This window comes from Papio anubis, chromosome 6 (genome assembly GCF_008728515.1).
Source record: "Papio anubis isolate 15944 chromosome 6, Panubis1.0, whole genome shotgun sequence".
Classification (NCBI taxonomy): Eukaryota; Metazoa; Chordata; class Mammalia; order Primates; family Cercopithecidae; genus Papio; species Papio anubis.
The window spans coordinates 92,472,014-92,490,953 of NC_044981.1; the positions used below are offsets into that span (position 1 = coordinate 92,472,014).

At 34.4% G+C, this 18,940-nt stretch overlaps 1 protein-coding gene across 11 annotated transcripts in view; it reads right to left on the reverse strand.

The window, feature by feature from the left end:
* Nucleotides 1–18,940, reverse strand: part of MMS22L (MMS22 like, DNA repair protein) — a 159,217-nt gene that overhangs the window by 83,273 nt on the left and 57,004 nt on the right. The gene's annotated exons all lie outside the window — the stretch shown is intronic.

Below are 18,940 nucleotides of genomic sequence, written 5' to 3' on the forward strand. Positions count from 1 at the left end.
AAATATAACTTAACGCTAAGTTAAAGATAAGTAAAGACCAAATTAATCATATAACATCTTTAAAATTGTAACACTTTTTAATGTAGTGAAACCTCAGCACTTTAAGCTACAGTCAAAAAACTAAAACGTTTGTGAGAATTCTCTATTTTTAATATACAGGTAATAAAATTTTGCGGTAAACCCTTTTTCAAAAAGATTTTAATGTTCCACTCACTTTTCCATAATTGAGTTTTCCAGAGTTGTAAGTAAATTATAGCAGAGCAAATGATTCTATCAAGTTTGCTTCTGATTAGTTTGCTCCATATCACTCCTGAATTCAGAGGGCAATAACTGAAGGAATCAAGTGCTCCTCTGGTCAACTGTGTTTGTACATGAAATAGGGAACAGAAGTCTCTGGCCTAATGCTGTGTGTTATACTTAAATATACAAAACATATAAGTCATAGGAATTAAGATACATTTCTGGCCTAAAAACATAATTTCATTACAACTATTTGTTTTTAAAAAAATTATCACATAAATGTAACCATCTGTTAAAGGCCATCACCCTATTTCAAAAGGAAACTCTCAGAAGCTGTAAAGCAAGGGCTCACTTGAGGCTCTCCTCTCTCTTTGGTCAGGGGAAATACTGTGGTCACATCAGTCTTCCAGTCACAGGAAGATTCTAAGTCAGATCTCTGTGTACCAAGCACTGCACTAAGGCTTAATTAACCTTGTTCATAAAAAATAGGACCTTCTCGTGCTGAAGAGACAATAGATACACAGTCAACTTGCTGAAGGAGTACAATTAAGAGGTATGTCTCATATTTGGACTATACCCTCCAAAATCTCTTAACATTACACATGAACTATGCAAGCATATGGAAGTCCTTGGAAATTTCCAACCTCTGCATTTATATGGCTGAAACTGAAGAAAGAATGAGATGATATTAAAGTGTTTTGATATCCTTAGGGTGACGAGATCAAGAGCACCAATGAGAGAAATCTTAGACCACAGGAACAGTGAAACATTTTATCAGTAGTTAAACATAAGTAAAAGATGTATTTAAGTATAAGAAGCTATTAGGTCTAAGCCACAATTCCTAAAATTTCCTAATTGCTGAAAATGCTGGTTAAATATTATTGCCTGACTACATACAGGACCAACCTGAGTCATCAGATCATTCCTTTCCTTTATTCCCTTTATCACTCAGTCCCAGTCATGACTTCAAAACTAATGTACTCTCCTACCTTTACGTATTTTTAAAAATTACTTTGGCATTTTTGTATTATTAGCCTTTATTACTACAATGATTTCCTACCTAGTTTCCTTGCTTAAAGTTCTCTTTCAATTCATTGGGCATATTACTGCCAGAACCATCTACATAATCATCATTCAACAGACACATCATGCACTTTTAGCTGGATACCTAAGTGCTGAAGTTATAATTATGAATAAGACAAATTCCCGGACCTCAGTAAGTACCAGTCTAGTGAAGGAGATATTTCAAGTGGTAAATGTTCTCGGTGATACAAACATGAACAGGGAAAACAAGGACAACACTTGCCTTCCTGGGGAACCTGGAAACACTTAACAGGGTAAACTGTATATTTTACTTACATTCGAAAGGAAATAAACCTTCCAGGCAGGAAAGAAATCAAAGAGTATTTCAAGCAGAGAGATTAAGGGAAAAGAAACAGGTAAGGTCTTTCTCTCAAGGATCTTATGATTCAGGGGAAGAGAACAACATATGGAGGGTATAAAGAACTGCTCTCATCACATCCCTCTACTTAAAACCTATAGTTCTTGCTTTCCTCCTCACCCAGGTCTATACTCTGGCCCTAACTTCAAAGTCCTTCATAATCTGGTATAACTTTCTACTGGCGCATGTATCCTCTGTATCCATCAGATTAGTTTATATTGCTACCTAAAAAACATTTCACCCGTCCCAACTTCCAGTTCTTAAGTCACTCTCCTGTTTTAGCATTTTTTTCCTCACTTCTCTTCTTCAACAACTTAGGTAATTGCACTCACATCCAACCTCTTTCAAGAGGCTCTCCCTATCCCTCCTCCTTCCTTACCACAGGTATAAATCCTACTTCTTCAATACCCAGTTCAAATGCCATCTATTTCAAAATATCTTTCCTAATTCTTTCTTTCCACCATTTTTCTTCTTACTCCTTCTGATGAATCCCCCAAATATCTTCAAATGTTCATTATTCATTAATTTTCACTTTACACTACACTGGTTATACACATGTATTATTTACTAAAAAAAAAAAAATTCCCCAAGAACAGAATCTAATCCTTATTGCACACAAACCAAAAAGCATTTTGCCCTAATAGCACTCAATAAGCATTACTGAATTCCTACAGCATCCCACTAATACTTTTTAACATTCTGTGTGCTATCATGTACTCCAACTAGAGAATATCTTGTGCTTTTCTCATATCCTATCTAGTACCAGTAAAAGAGTAAGTCCATACAAAGCACCCAAAAAATATTTGCCTGGGTACTCTTCTACCTTCACTGAACTCAAGCTATCTACAATTACAACCAATTTATTTGTAATTTTCTCTTCAAATCTCTCCCCAACCCAAAGCAAAAGTAAATGAGAACTTGAACTGCTTAAGGTCTCTGACATACAAAAGGCCCTAAGCAAATATGCTGTTTAGTAATGAACTATGACATAGTTATTATATCTCTATCGAAAAATATTTCTTGAATAACACAGCTATCTCAGTATTTTTGACTAAATTATTTAACTAATACATAACTAAAAATCACTATCAGCCAAAGTAAAATATTTGATAATATTTGTAGCACTATAAGTTGATGCTTAAGAAAAGTCTTTCCTATGTCATTTTTTTTTTGGAATTTTATTTTATGCATGCTACATAAAGTGAGGAAAAGCAGCTCTATATAAGCAGAAAACTAAATAATGGTAATTTAGTAAAATTTAATTTAATCATGCTGGCAGTGTAAATCACATTTCCATTTCCTATATCAACTTTAAAGAGAAAAGCAAATTTGCTTAAAAATGTTAAAATATTCAATATATAATTGATATAATTAGAAACACTAAAGTAGTCTAATCCAATCCTTTATCCTTCAGATGAAAGAAGTAAAATATGGGGACCTGCCTGAGGTCCCACAGAGGTAGAGCTGAATTAGGTACAAAAAGGTCTTTCCATCACTTCACATCCAATCCTAATTTGCTTCTTCCTAAAAATCTTATATATCCCTAAACCAGTGGTTCTTGCTCCTAAAATAAATGTAAATACTGTATTAATGAATAACCAAGGAGATATACAAAGTGCTTAATATGCAAGATAATAAGTGAACATAACCAGGTATCAATTTTAACCCAGCTCCTTCACTTTGAATCTTTGTATTAAACATAAATAAAAGAACTAAAACAAACAACAGGGTGAATAAAGGATGCTCTAACTTCAGGGTTTCCAAAATAAATGCTATAAAAAATAATAAGAGAAAGGATTCATTTATGTATATGAAATTTAATCTGACTCCTTCCCCCACAATCATTATTCCAATGAGAATAAATACATCTATCCAACATGTAAACAAGTTCATATATTTAAGTTATTCAAGTTCCTAGTGCCCACCAGTACATTCTAAATGACAAATTCAGAAAAGCATACCAAAAGACAAGACTTGACTGTATTAGTCTATATAGAAATCATGCAAAGATTGAACTCTGTTGTATTAGTCCATATAGAAATCACGGAAAGACTGAACTGTGTTGAATCTCTAAATTAGGCAAAATACACTTGCCTTCTGGGAAATAAGGGATATTTTGGTTACCTTTTCTCACAAAACTTCTACTGTAATATAATTCTGAAATAGCTGGACCATTAATTCAACCTAATATATGTAATTTCTTATATTCCAGAGGCCACTTACCATCTTCCATGAGTAGTCTGCAGAATGTAAGAGATTTCATATTTTGTATCAAATTAATGGTCCAACCATTTCAGGATTTAAAAAAGAATGACAATGGAGACATAAAAACTTGGCGGCATTAAATGGCATAATAGTATAAATGCTTTCTACTATACGATAAGCTCTACAAGCCCAGGAACATTTTCATGTACACAAGCATATTTACAAGCACAGTTCTGGGACACAGAAGTATTCAAAAAACATTTGCTGAATTACATTGGAATTCCTCTTAGGAAACCACAATTTAAAAACTGTTAACTGTTTACTTTTGTGTGTGTGTACATAATTTTTTAAGATTATGACATTTATATATAAAAATCCCTTAAAACTTTTTCACATCCAAAAAATACATAAAATGCAAATTTCAAGTTGGGCCAATATATTTGCAACATACGTAATGTATATAAGACTGATGTATTTAATACAATTTTGTGGCAAATTAATATTAAAAGAAAAAATAGATTCCTTAATAAGAGGGTATCAGAACAATCCACATTCTGTGTTACAGGCTTTTCAAAGCAAACATATCAAAAGATTTCTTCTTCTTGGCTTAATCTTTCATTTCCCTAATGTAAACATCTTCATCTTCTAGTAGTATATCTCAAAAGTGTAACGCATTAAAAAAAAGGAAGCTGCACAGCTCTACGTAGCATCCGTGTTACATTAGCATGTACATAAACTTTTAAAACGCACAAAGCAATACTATATTGGTTTTAGAGTCTATTTTTTTCACATTAAAATATCAGTATGCTGTCCTCAAAAGAGCAAGAATTTGCAGAATATAACAAAAGTCAGGGGAAAAGGAACATTAGGTGTCAGAAAATGGGAATAGAAGAAAAGTAGATGTCAGAAGAAAGAAATGTGGCAAAGTGTATCAGTAACACAGTGCTATAACAACAATTCACTAAAGACCTTAAATATGTGTACAAGTAGCAAAGTTAATTATTTTTATTATTAATGGAATGTGTGAAAGATATCAGAAAAAACTTTAAAAACTTTTTGAACTGCTATCTAAATAAACACAAACTTCTAAAGACTTATAATTCCTCCCTTCTAATATTTGCCACCTATCATCTGTATGACATAGTGTAGCTGACTTACTGCCACATAATCACGTTTTATTTTATGTAGGGCAATCTCAGAAAATTCTGTAAGTGACATGGAAGTTTTAAGAAGAGTCTCTTCAACATCTGTCTATTATTCTATCCATCACAGTGTATTTCATTTATTTGTTTATATGTCTATCTCACTACACTGTGGGGCACTTGAGAGTAGCATTCTGATTTTATGCATCTCTACTTCCTCCAATACCAGCACATAGTCTGTCATGGCAAGTACTTGATGGGCACTCAATAAGTGTATTGGCTGGAAAATATAGACATTTCTGTTTCATGCATAAGCACAAAATAAATACAGCAGAATTTTCTCCAAAGACAGAAGAAAAATAAAAGGGGACAGAGATGTGACCAAGAAAGTAATTTATGTATCTACTTAAAGCATAAATAGTATTCTTTTCATGGAATAGCTACCATTGTACTGATTCAGAATGGAGCCCTAAAAAATCTTAATTTAGAATGGAAAACTCTGTCTAATATACATTCTCTCACTTTACTTCTCTGAAACCAACACACAGTAATGATTACAAAAGCAATCACCAATAGGTACTCTGTTAGACATGACATATATTATCTTTTTTATTCTCCAAATCAGCTCTTCAATATGTATTACTATACACATTTCACAGGTTAGAAAGATTGAGATTCAAAGAAATGACAAGACTTGTTGAAGACTGCAGTGAAAGAGCAGAATCAGGATTCAAATTCACATTTGTAACATTTGAAAAATACGGTAATTTTTTTTACTATAAGCAAAAGACTATTCCATGTACAATTCACACATATGAATTTCACACTGAAGTGAAAATTTGCTCAAACGGTTTTGACACTGGATATATTAATGACCCACAAAATTGGACTACAGTGAATATCCCAGTTAGATAAGCTAAGCAAATCAAATTTTTAAGCAGCTAGGATCTTGGAAACAAGAGCCAAGCCAACTAAAAATTATGTACAGTTCCTAAACATTTACTGGGTTAAATGACTTTTTATTTATATACATGAAGTTTGAGATATTACACAGCCTTAAACAATGCATGCGCACATTGTGTGTGTGTGTGTGTGTGTGTGTCTGCAGACAGAGTAACATGTCTTTGATATTTTTTCTGTGAAGAAAATGAGGTTGTAGCTGGGCGTTGTGGCTCACGCCTATAATCCCAGCACTTTGGGAGGCCAGGGTGGGCAGATCACCTGAGGTTGGGAGTTCAAGACCAGCCTGACCAACAAGGAGAAATCCCATCTCTACTAAAAATACAAAATTAGCCAGGTGTGGTGGCACATGCCTGTGGTCCCAGCTACTCGGGAGGCTGAGGCAGGAGAATCACTTGAACCCAGGAGGCGGAGGTTGTGGTGAGCCGAGATCGTGCCATTGTACTCTGGCCTGGGCAACAAGAGCAAAACTCCATCTCAAAAAAAAAAAAAAAAAAAAAAAAAAAAGAGGTTGTAGAAATTTCCATAGTATAATCCTACTTTTGTCCCACCAACCTTCAAAATAAAAGAGGTGGTAAAGGAGACAGTGTAGATAAAAGGAGAAGCAATAGCAGCTGGGAAGAATATTCTCCAAAGTGTTCATAGTGGCTCCTTTGTTGATGAAGGGCAGGGTTTAGGAAACGAATGAGTTTCATCTTCTACTACATATAATTCTGCATTATTTACATTCTTTGCATGATACGTAAATTTGATAATATAAAAATGTAAAAGAGGCATTAAAAACTCTCTAGAGCCTTCAACTGCTTCAGAAATTATATTGAAAATGTTATTTGATATTTGATATTAATAGTAAGAAAGAAAGGCTTAGAGAAATAGTGGGGTACCTATACTAACAAGCGTAGGGAAAAAATACTAATTCTGGAAAATAAAAGTTAATTTATTAATCCTTTTACCTATCATTTCATCACAGGCTCTAGAAGCCTCCTATCTCTATTCTTCCAACCTACAGAACTACAGCTTTGTTCTAAAAATCAGGAAAAAATTTAAAACTTTTTTCTAGTCTAAAGTTTTTTACTAGTTAAAAATTTGCATCTGTTGGATATATGTAATTGTGTATGTTGGTGTGTGTGTAAATCTTGAACATACGCCATGGCTCCCATTCATTTTTAAGAATTACATCTAAGGTTCTATTTTTTAAATCAAATCATTAAAAAAATACCTTCTACACATAATCAAACAAGTCTATAAAGATCAAAGCCTCATTTACAATGTTGTGAATGGTACCCTTGAGGTTATGCAGCACACAATTTGTACAATACCCAAGAGCCCTGCCAAGATACACAGGAGCACATTCCCCACAGCCTTGTATCTAATGGTGAAAAATTCAAAATAGCAAAAGTTTTCACAAATAAGAAATGGTTAACCCACACCATGGAATATTACGGTATATCTATACAATGAACACTAGTAATAATGTAGATGTTATCAATATGGAAAGCTGTCGATATAGTAAGTGAAAAAGGCAGCCCAGTAAACAGCATTTAATCCTACTTTTAGTTTTCAAAAATTATATGAATAGAAAAGTGTAGAATATAACAAAATACCAATAGTAGTTCTCTCAACATGAGTTAAATAACTTTTTAAAAATCCATCTACATTTTCTAAGTTTAACACCAGAAACATATACAAAAGCAGCCTAATACTGATTTCTTAAAAAATTACAACTGTAGGAGTAAAATGAAACAAAGAGATCTTATATCATAGGACTTTACTTTTTTTTGTTTTTTTTCCCCAAATCATTTGACTTATAGGAGAAACATTTTTCTTCCATCCCACTTCCTCCTTAAAAGAGAGATTTATGCAGCATAAGCCACATAATCAGGGGCATTTTTTACTGTGTATTTTTATCAGCTGCCTTTCAAACTGTGCTAACGCTGTGGTTTCTGGATTTTAAAGATTAGTTGTTTGCACAGTCCTGTTATTGATGATGAAAAAAATACATAATTAAGAGATCAACCAACCCAGTTGAGGCCCCCTGAAAGAATACTTTTCCAGGAAGGGTGTACAAGGTTTCTTGCCCTGGGAGTTTCACTTCATAAATGGATTAACCCTTGGTTCACTAGAAATTTCTAGAACAATCAATTTCCTAATTTCTGATTTTTTTTCACAATTAATCATGTTTTATATATATATATATGTATATATATGTTTGCATTGTTTCACTAGCAGCTTTTCACCACTAAAGAGCTCAAGATTCCTTGAAACCAACAAGGAGGCTTTTTTCTTCATTATATTTTACTAGTTTCCAGGAAAACTGCCAGTAGGAGGCAGCAATGACTGGCTGTGGCAACAGCAGCGGCTCTGCTCTGCACAGTAGTTAGCTGCTGACTTCATTCTTCTGTCATTATATAAGCAAGATGACACTGTTCTCTAATCCAGCCAAAGCTGATAAGTACCATCAACCTGTCACTTCCTACATTTCAAATTCTAACATCACAGCATCAAAGAGTTTTTACATTTCGATTTCTTTTGCTGGCAGCAGCCGGTAGCCTCTCATTCTCCCACGGTGTTCTAATGCTGCATTTGCACACCGGGGTTACTCCCAGACTGAATAGCAGGTCATCCCCTGCTCACTGAGCTCATCTGTGGCCCATGTGCTAGGCAATTTAGATCCAATCAGCCCTTATTTAGCTCAAGAGTAATGAGCAGCATAGTGACACAGACTTAAGCCTGACCCTCAGGACACTGCTCATCAAGCAGTAAAACTGTGACAAAATCATTCATCTTCCACCCGCTGGCAAGAAATAATACTCGTACTCACTGTATTACTTTTCAAGATAAAAAAAAAAAAAAAAAGTCCTGAATTTTCATGATGTGAGACATTAATTTGCAGAAAGCTGAATTCCCTTAAACCCCCCTGTTGCTATGAGCTCACCAGGGGGAAACAGGCCTTAGGAGACTGAAATGGAATAAAGAAAATTGCTCCAGCTTTCTTTTCATTTTAAATAAGCCTTAAATCTGACAAGAGATACCCTAAAGAGAGAAAAATATATATCTTGTAAGGTAAAGAAGAAACAATTGAAATTAAGAGTTTCAAATGCTAGTTTCACTCCTTGTTTGTCCTCAATTTCTGTAAAATATAAATAAAATTTGAAACAGCAGTTACTCACCTTTTTCCACAAGGCAGATGAAGAAAGCTAAGAACTGTTTCCTACAGACAATATGGTGGCAACAGTAAATTCATATCATAAAACATGTACTCTGATGTTTTCTACAAAACACATCTTAAAGAAAATAGCTTTAGGGTAACAGTAAGATGGTGAGAATAGCTAGAAATATTTTAAAACTATAATGAATCTATTTTTTCCACAATTTATACTGCCTTCTGAGGTTTTATTAATCCAAAAGTAATTAATTATGGGGATAATTAAGATTCGTTTCCTTCCCTCACTGTCATATCACATAATTAAAAAAAAAAAAAAAAAAAGTCTGGTAGCTTATTCTAGTGCATTTTTTGAAGATGAATGCAATTTTACTTGCTTCCCAAATACTTCTCTTTTATAACCAAAAGCCACAATACCTATTTACCTTACTGAGTTTCTTTAAACTAGGTCAATGTACCGAAGTCACAATTTTGGGTGTTTTTAAGCTATTCCATAGTTGAAGAACAGTTAACTTTAACAAATCTGTCACAAACGGGATTTACTAGTCCTCAATATACTTATTATGACAGCATGTCTTTGGTTTAAGAAACAGCACTGTGTGGTGCCATGTAAGAGCACAGTAGTGATGCCTTCCTACAAACTCACTGCTGAATTTCAGCTAAAGCTTCAAAGATCTGGGTGGTCTAAACACCTATAGTGAACCACGGGGTTCAGACTAGGAATCACAGTGACATAAATAAGATTGGGAAAAGTAGCTTTTGCCTCATCCCAACATCTTTTGATTTATTGCCATTTGCTAAAGAGAAATATTCCAGTGGCTGGTAAAGAAAATAATCATGGCACTTCTATTCCCTAAACAACTGAATTGATCCACCTTCAAAGGAATGAAATGCTTTCTTTACAGATTATATTTCTTTTTGCCTTATCCTTTTATCCAATGTTCTTCACTCTAGCTTCTGTTTCACAGTGTTATTTCTCCACCCTTATGTTTTCTTTTTTTTCCTCTGCAATAATGAGAAAACAATTTTTCTGGGTTTCATTCTAGAAAAATCGTATTATTGGTAACTTCAAATTTTGGTAATAACTACAAATGAGAAAGAAATCATAAAGCTCTATTCATCTGCTTCTTCAAAGTAGGAGTAATCTTGCAAAAAATCTAATATATTTTTATTTTTAATTCATTATTTATTTATTTTTTCTTGAGATGGAGTTTTACTCTTATTGCTCAGGCTGAGATCTCGGCTCACGGCAATCTCTGCCTCCCAGGTTCAAGCGATTCTCCTGCCTCAGTCTAAGAGTAGCTGGGATTACAGACGTCCACCACCACACCTGCCTAATTTTTTGTATTTTTAGTAGAGGTGGGATTTCACCATGTTGGCCAGGCTGGTCTCAAACTCCTGACCTCAGGTGATCTGCCTGCCTCAGCCTCCCAAAGGGCTAGGATTACAGGTGTGAGCCACCACACCCAGCCAGATAAAATCTAATATAAAGCTTCATTCACCTCCCACTTTAATTACATAATTATTAGGAACTGGGGTTAAATATCAGCTCTGACCTAGATTATAACTACAGATTACAAAACCAGGTGCATAGCAAATAAAAAACCAGAAGACTAACAAGGGTGAGGAACATTTGTGGAAGCTTTGATATCTTCTCTCTGTAGCTAGTATTTTGAATTTCTCACAGATGGGCCCTGCTGTGATTCTATTTTCTTATGTTGTGCTAGAGTCAACTCAATAGGCCCTTTCATTAGAGAATCTTCAGTTCTGAGAAATTTTCTTAAATTGTTTTGTTGATTATTTCCTTCATTCCATTTTCTAACTTCCCTCTTCCAAATGCCTTCCTTCCACTCTAATCCCAATATAGACAATCTGTACTTGTAGATTCAAAGTGTTCCTGCAGACCCAGCCTTGACAGAGACTGGTTCCCAAATGTCTCGAAAGGAAGGTAAAGGCTAAAAGACCCCACTTGCTGCACCTGTTTCCATAGTTCAGTGGAAAAAATTCAATGACAACTACTGAATTAGAAAGATAAAATAATAATAGTGATCCAGAAAATACTAAGGTAAACACACTGAATTTTTCAATAACACCGAAAACCTTTCAATTGGGAAGAACAAACTTCCTATCATCCTCTAGAGGTCCCTTCTACCCATGGGTACTTAGGAGACAATAAACAAAGAGATGAAATTCAGATTATGCATTAAATTCATATCCTGACTGCATGGATACTGTTGTCTACTTTCATGTGGACACTGGCAAGAATTGTTGGATAAGCATATAAAATTTCAGGAGAAGTATAAACCATTATCTAGTACGAAATGGTGAAAAAGTGATGGTTTAAATAAACACAAGTTTCTTTGTCCTTCCTCTCTACCATCTTAGTCTTTCACATAAAAAATACATGAGTGCATACCACATATGCTTCATGTGACTGGTTCACTCATATCCTAAGTGCCTACTATCATAGTAGGCATTCAAAAATACTAGTTAAATTTCTCGAATAAATTTTTTTGCATGAATATGTCTCTCCTTTAGAAAATAATTACAACACAAGGTAAAAAACAATAAAGGACATTAGAGATTTAGTAACTATTCAGGAAATTCAAAGGGAATAGAGATTATTCAAGACTGGTGTATTATTCTGTTTTCACACTACTATAAAGAAATACCCAAGACTAGGTAATTTATAAAGAAAAGAGGTTTAATTGGCTCATAGTTCCCCATGGCCAGAGAGACCTCAGGGAACCCAAAATCATGGTGGAAGGTGAAGGGGAAGCAAGGACCTTCTTCACATGAAAGCAGGAGGGAGAACTGCTAGCAGGGAAAATGCCAGATGCTTATAAAACCATCAGATCTCGTGAGAACTCACTCAATATATTACAAGAACTGCAAGTGGGAACCACTCCCATGATCCAATCACCTCCCTCCATTGACACATGGAGGATTATAAGGTCTCTCCCTGGACACATGGGGATTACAATTTGAGATGAGATTTGGGTGGGGACACAGAGCCAAACCATATCAACTGGTAACACATGGATAAGCATACATTTCAAGAGAAGCTTGACATGAAGGATAACATTATTCACATAAAAATGAAGAAAAGATAAATGAAGAAAACCAACACGTATTGAACATACCGAAAGCTTATTATGATTCATGTTCTGGATAGGTGCAGCATCAAAGTCCATGCTATCCCTTGGCAAGTCTTTCTGCTATCCACTACATTATCCACTAACCAGATATAGCTACTGAGGACTTGATATATAGCTGGTGTTATGGAATAGTTGATTTTTTCATTTTATATTCATTAACTCAAACTGTCACACATAGCTAGTGCTACCCTACTGAGCAACAGAAATCTAAGCAGATGTTCGTCGAAATCCTATGAGGTAGATATTATTTTACAAAGATGCAGCTGACTTAGAAAAGATTAAGTAACTTCCTAAGATTGCACTGCTGGTAAATGAAAAAGGGTGATTTGAACTCAGGTTTACTGACCTTAAAGCCCCTGCTTTTTATACTATGCTTTGACAGCAGCAACTATCAGGCACTACTAGAGGTTCCTTAAGAAGCAAAGGCAAAAAGCACAACTTGTTGTGTGCATAAGTCTCCTGCCTGGAATACTGGCTCCTCCCATATATGATGCTCTTTAATTCCATCTCTACCTCTCATCAACATACTACTAACTTCTGAAAACACTTTCCATTCTCCTCAAATACCTCTATATAGTTTTTTTTTCTATACTCTGCCATCTCACCCCTATAACTACTACGACCAACACTGACCACTTCTGACTCTTGATTTTGACAATTACTTTCATTCCCCCAACTTAACCTTTTTCTAAGCAGTGACTCTCACACAACATGGTTATTCAGTCCTCAGTTTCAGCTCTGCAATCTTGGTCATTGCTCTGCCCTGAACCCTCAACTGGTTTTGACAAGAGGTCAAACTTGTAAACTTTGACCCTCGACTTCGTTGGACAAGAAGATATAAATAAAGGTAGAAAGACTTGGGGATTTCTTGAGAACTAGTAGCTCCATCTGACTAAAGGAGAATCACAAGAAAAAGTTGCAGATGAAGGTAAAATAAGACTGTGGATGGCTTTGAAGACCATGATAAGAAATGTGAAATTTTCTACTGTGTCTATTACGGTGTCACTAAAGGTTTCTTTTCAATGTAATGAAATGTTCTAAAATTGTGGTTCTGGTTGCAAAACAACTGTGAAAACACTAAAAACCAATATATTGTATGGTGTGTGAATTATAACTGAATAAAGCTAGCGAACTCTATGATATCTGAATTGTATGTCAATAAAGTCATTAAAAACGATAATCTGAGGAAGGAAGGCATTGGAGGCAGGGTGATTAGGCAAGTAGTATTAATATTTTAAAAACAGAGGTAATGACATCTGTGAGAATAAAAGAAAGAAGATAAAAGGAATTCACCAAAGATGACACATGCTCCCCACCTTACCAAAAGAATCAGCTGGATATAAAAAGAAAGGGTATACATATACGTCACATTTGTACCTTTAAAAATTACTTTTTTCTACAGCAGCACTCAGTAACACAGCATTACAATTTCCAATGGGTCCACTGCAGTGAGGCAATGTTGTTTCCTACAATTCTTTGTTTTTAAAGAAAACGATTCATCACACACCAAAACAACAACAACAAAAACAACAACAACAAGAAGAACAAAATTGCTCAATGGCCACTATGCTAGAGGTATTACATTAGGAATGGGTAAAAAAAAATCCAAGATAAGACCCCTGACACACACACACACATATCCATTCATGTTGCCAGGCATAAATCGTAACAAAGAAATGATTATAAGTTCTTTTGAAAACAATACTTATGATAATGATAGCACTATCTAACATTCATTGAACACTTACTAATATGCCAGGTAATTTGCCAACTGCCTTATATTCATTATTGCATATAATTCCCAAAACAATCCAGTGAGGTAGGTGGTATTATCCTCATTTTACAAATAAGTTAAATCAAGATTTTGGCATATAAGTTTTTCCTCACATTATTTTAAATGAATCACTTTACACTTATTTAAGGAAAACTCATATATCTATGTACCAGATTTAGATGGGGACTGAAAAAGTGATCCAAATACTAATTCCTATGAGTGAAAAACTAAGGAGATAATCTATGTTTCAGCAAAAGACAAAAAAGTGGAACTCAGCAAAGCTAATATACTGAGTAGTTTACATTACTGCATGGGATTATAAAATATGTAATAGAAATACATTATGCAAAATTCAAGCCTGGTAAAGAGTAAATAAGGTGAAAATATTAATTTATAGTATATATCTAAATACTCAGTTGAAAAATATATAAAATAATTAGGAAAAGTTTTTCTTTATATATTTTATATTTTATACATTCCTGAAATACTAAGATTTATACTGTATTCCTTTAGAGATAACCATGCTTTCTCTGAAGGAACGAAAAATGCCAAAGGATCACTCCTAGTAAGCGACAATATCTCTACTTGGTTTTTCAAATAAAAACTGGTAATAGATTTTATTTATTACCATGGGGGCATACTCATGTGTTTCCCAAAAATTATTAGAACACTGCCCCAAAACTTCCATCAAATTATATATAATGAAACAGCAGACATTTTGAGCAAACTACAGAAATAACTCATTTGATTAAAAATCCTATCCAGTTTCAAATTTGTTTGTTGTAAACTGTCAATAATTAAAAGCTGTAACCCATTCATACTAATAGAACACCCAATAACAAAAGGAAGAAAAAGCTTGCATGCTGTCAAGAGTATCATTTCTATTTTTTCTGAAATATTATGTAAATAATTTGGCACACAGCAGTCCCTCAAGTGAATAGTTCCTCTTGTACCTCCTTTTTTGCCTAGGCAATCCCCAGTTCTCTCACAGAAGCAAACAAAAACCAGAAATCTCTGTGGAGAATAAATAATACCATACCAATAAAACTACTAAGCATAAAAATATTTGAAGAGAATAATAAACAGTTTTTCTCTACATGCTCATACACACACACTTCAAATGTCAAAACAGTTATATAACAAGCAGACGATCTTCTAGCCTTATAGGGAGAGAAAAAAAGGAATTTAAAAAATATATATATTTTCAAAATGTATTTTGAAGCCAGGGAAAATAACCTTAATCTTTGAAGAAGTTGAAGTTCAGCACATAGCATCTCAAAAAGGTAATTATTGCTTTTGAACTATTTCTTAGTCTCAGTATTTAGCATTTTAGGCAAGTTCTCAACTGCCTTTAGACATCTTTGAAACTAGTCTCTTGTTTAATACAAAATAGGATGTCAGTTGATCAATATCCATTTGGCTTAAATTCGTAAGTCCACAACCTCCCTTAAGTGGTAGAACAAACAGGTACAAATCCTGAAAATTTATTGTTTCTTTTTAAACTCCAAATGATATTTGTAGATGCCAAAAGGCATTTTGAAATCACTCACCCTTACTTCAGTAAAAATGAAAAAGGGGGATGGGGAGGAGGGAGAATCTCATGAGGCCTTGTATGTCAAGTTTTTGCCCAGAGCTAATTTTCATAGCTGTGTTATAAAACCCTGAAAATGGAGGTTTATAATGGAAGTGCTGACAGACCCTTAACTATAGCAGCATGAATGGATATAATTAAAGGAAAGCTTTTGGCTACACCTAACTCCACAAATGAAAGACTGCCATTTTTATATTAACCTCAAATAACAGCAAGTGAGAACTAAAAATATGATTCTAGAGAGGTAATGTGAAATGTTAAAGATGACTGCTAAAACTATTTGACATTCGAAGTTTTAAACATAGGCATTTAGTTAACATAACCAAGTCAGTATTTTCATAACGCTACTTAATCAGCAATAAAGAATGCTCTGGTGAGCCATCAGCTCCAGTTAGCAGAAAGAAGCATATGAAGTTATTATTTCTTAACAGCCTAGAGGGAACTGCTTTTCTCTTTAATCAGTGATCTTAGCTCCTTCCTATAATTTCTGTCATACAGTTATAAAACTATTACCCAGTTCAACACACACACACACTTTACACACACTTTGCACACACATTTATGCAAGGACTGGTACCTATTAACACCTGAATTTGAAAACAGAAGAGATGGCTAAGGTATTTAATTCTTTCCCTTGTCAGAGATGCAGCCAGGAATAAATATCATCAATCTATATAATCCATCTTCCTTACCCAAACCCAAATTCAAATAATTTAGCTCTGTTCTTAACTAAAGGCGGGGAGGGGAGTTTATGCTTTAATTTTTAGCAACTATCCAAAATATTTTTGACCTAACAGTATTAACAGTATATGGCACATCTAAAAAACTACTATCAAAAAATCTTCAATGAAGTTCCAGATTTGGGATTAAGAAATTAGGAATACATCTCCATAACTGAATACTTAAATAACTTTTTCTTGTTTCCTCTCTTACTCTTCCTCCCTTCTTTCTTTACTTTTAAGGTAAATAATCCTGAATGATCTCTCGGGCCCAACTCCAATAAATCCCAAACTAAAAGCTGGACGGCCTTGATAATATTTGCCTGGGAAATGTTAAAAATTGATGGGATAAAATGAACCTATCCAAGTCACAGTTCCTTTTATTACACACAGTAATGTTTGCAAATTACTAGAGTATGTTAGTACCTAAAATACACCAGCATTAACAAAGACTTGCATATTGCTGCACTATTTTTATTCATACATTGACCTTATACTTCTATCTGTTAAAACTGCTGATTTGGGCAATATAAGCTGAACTTGATTTGATGGGTTTTTTATGGCAATTGTTTTCAATCATACTTGAAAGCATATGACAAAACCAAAACAGACATTTGTGCAAGGAATCAAATGTTATCAACATAAACATCTAATCCTTTTTGCATAGGCTAATCCTGAAGGCCAACAGCACAACCCCCTATCACCTACTAGCACCCCAGAGGATAGCAAACTACAAATTGAATCCAGGTGCAGTTAAAAGAAACTCTTCCTATCAATGTAAACTTACTGTTATTTTATATAATTGTCAGTCTTCATCATCCTTTTTTGATTTCTACCTCTGTACTTCTGAATAGTGTCCCATAGACTAACAGAGATACATCATAACTTACAATATATTTGCAAGAAATATTTTTCCAACACTCCTGAAATAACTTTGGCCTTAATACTAAAAGATTTCTACTAAATTGAATTTAAGGAGCAAAAATTTGTCTTTATCGCAAGAAGTGAAATTTAGAAGGTTGGAATAGTGCTAAAAAATCAAAGACAAATTATTACAAATAAAATGTGATATACTTGTCTCCACACCTCTCATTTATTCCAACTGATTAAAAAAAAAAAAAAACTTGCAAAATAATAAAAACAAAGTAATCAAAAGTTGCCAATAAACAACTACCCTAATTTTTGTAGCATAAACAAAATGCAAAAGCACTCAGAATTATACAAATAGTAGTAATAATTTCAGGTTTGCAAATAAGTTTGCAGATTTCATTCATTCAATTATCACTAGTCTTTCTTTTTTTTTTCTTTTTTTTAAATGTAGTGGTATGGTTAGTTTTGATTTAGTTACCTGTAAACTTATAAAGACAGTATAAGCTATTCAGATGATAGTGACACTAAAAGCCCAAATTTTACCACTACACAATACATGCATTTAACAAAATTGCATTTGTAACCTCTAAACCTGTAAAAATAAAAAGAAAAGAAAATTAAATAAGTTAATTAAAAAGTTAATGTTAAGAAGGCAGCTGTGTAACAGTGGGTTAAGAGTCTGAGTGCCAGTTCTGAAATTTACATGTGTTATTTTAGATAAGCCACAAAAAAATCTCCATGTCTCCATTTTTTTCACCTATAAATAGGGATGGCAGGATTACTAAAGAATAAAGAAGACAGTATTTATAAGCATTAAATCTTTCAAGAATATAAGAATTATTCTTGTGTTTCTAGTTACTACTTTTAAAGAATTACGTACCAAGAAAAGTTCGTTAGGAGATTCAAGATAAGATGAAGTTGGTGAATGAATGTGAAATAGAGAAAAGAGTTTCTCTCTTTTTTGCTTTCTTTGTATTTTTATTTTGAATGCCTATCCAGCCTTCAAAATAAGTCTAATTCGTCTACTACCAAGCTTCAACTGACATTGTTAACAAACTTCTGTGTTTCATTTCTTATCTTTTTTTTTTTTCTTTTTGAGACTGAGTCCTGCAGTGGCGCGATCTTGGCTCGCTGCAACTACCCCCTCCCGGGTTCAAGCAATTCTCCTGCCTCAGCCTCCTGAGTATCTGGGATTACAGGCACACGCCACCATGCCCATAACTTTTGTATTTTTAGTAGTGATGGGGTTTCACCATGTTGGCCAGGCTGGTCACGAACTATTTTTTTTTTTTTTTTTTTTTTTTTTGGAGACGGAGTCTCCCTCTTTCTATCGCCCAGGCTGGAGTGCAGTGGCGCAATTTCGGCTCGCTGCAAGCTCCGCCTTCCGGGTTCACGCCATTCTCCTGCCTCAGCTTCCCGACTAGCTGCGACTACAGACACCCGCCACCATGCCTGATTAATTTTTTGTATTTTTAGTAGAGACAGGGTTTTACCGTTAGCCAGGATGTTCTCGATCTCCTAACCTCGTGATCCGCCCACCTCGGCCTCCCAAAGTGCTGGGATTACAGGCGTTAAGCCACCGCACCCAGCCTTATTTCTTATCTTAGAATGCTTTTCTAAATACACTCCATACAATGATCTAAAAATGAGAATGGAAGCTTTTTCATACATTTATCA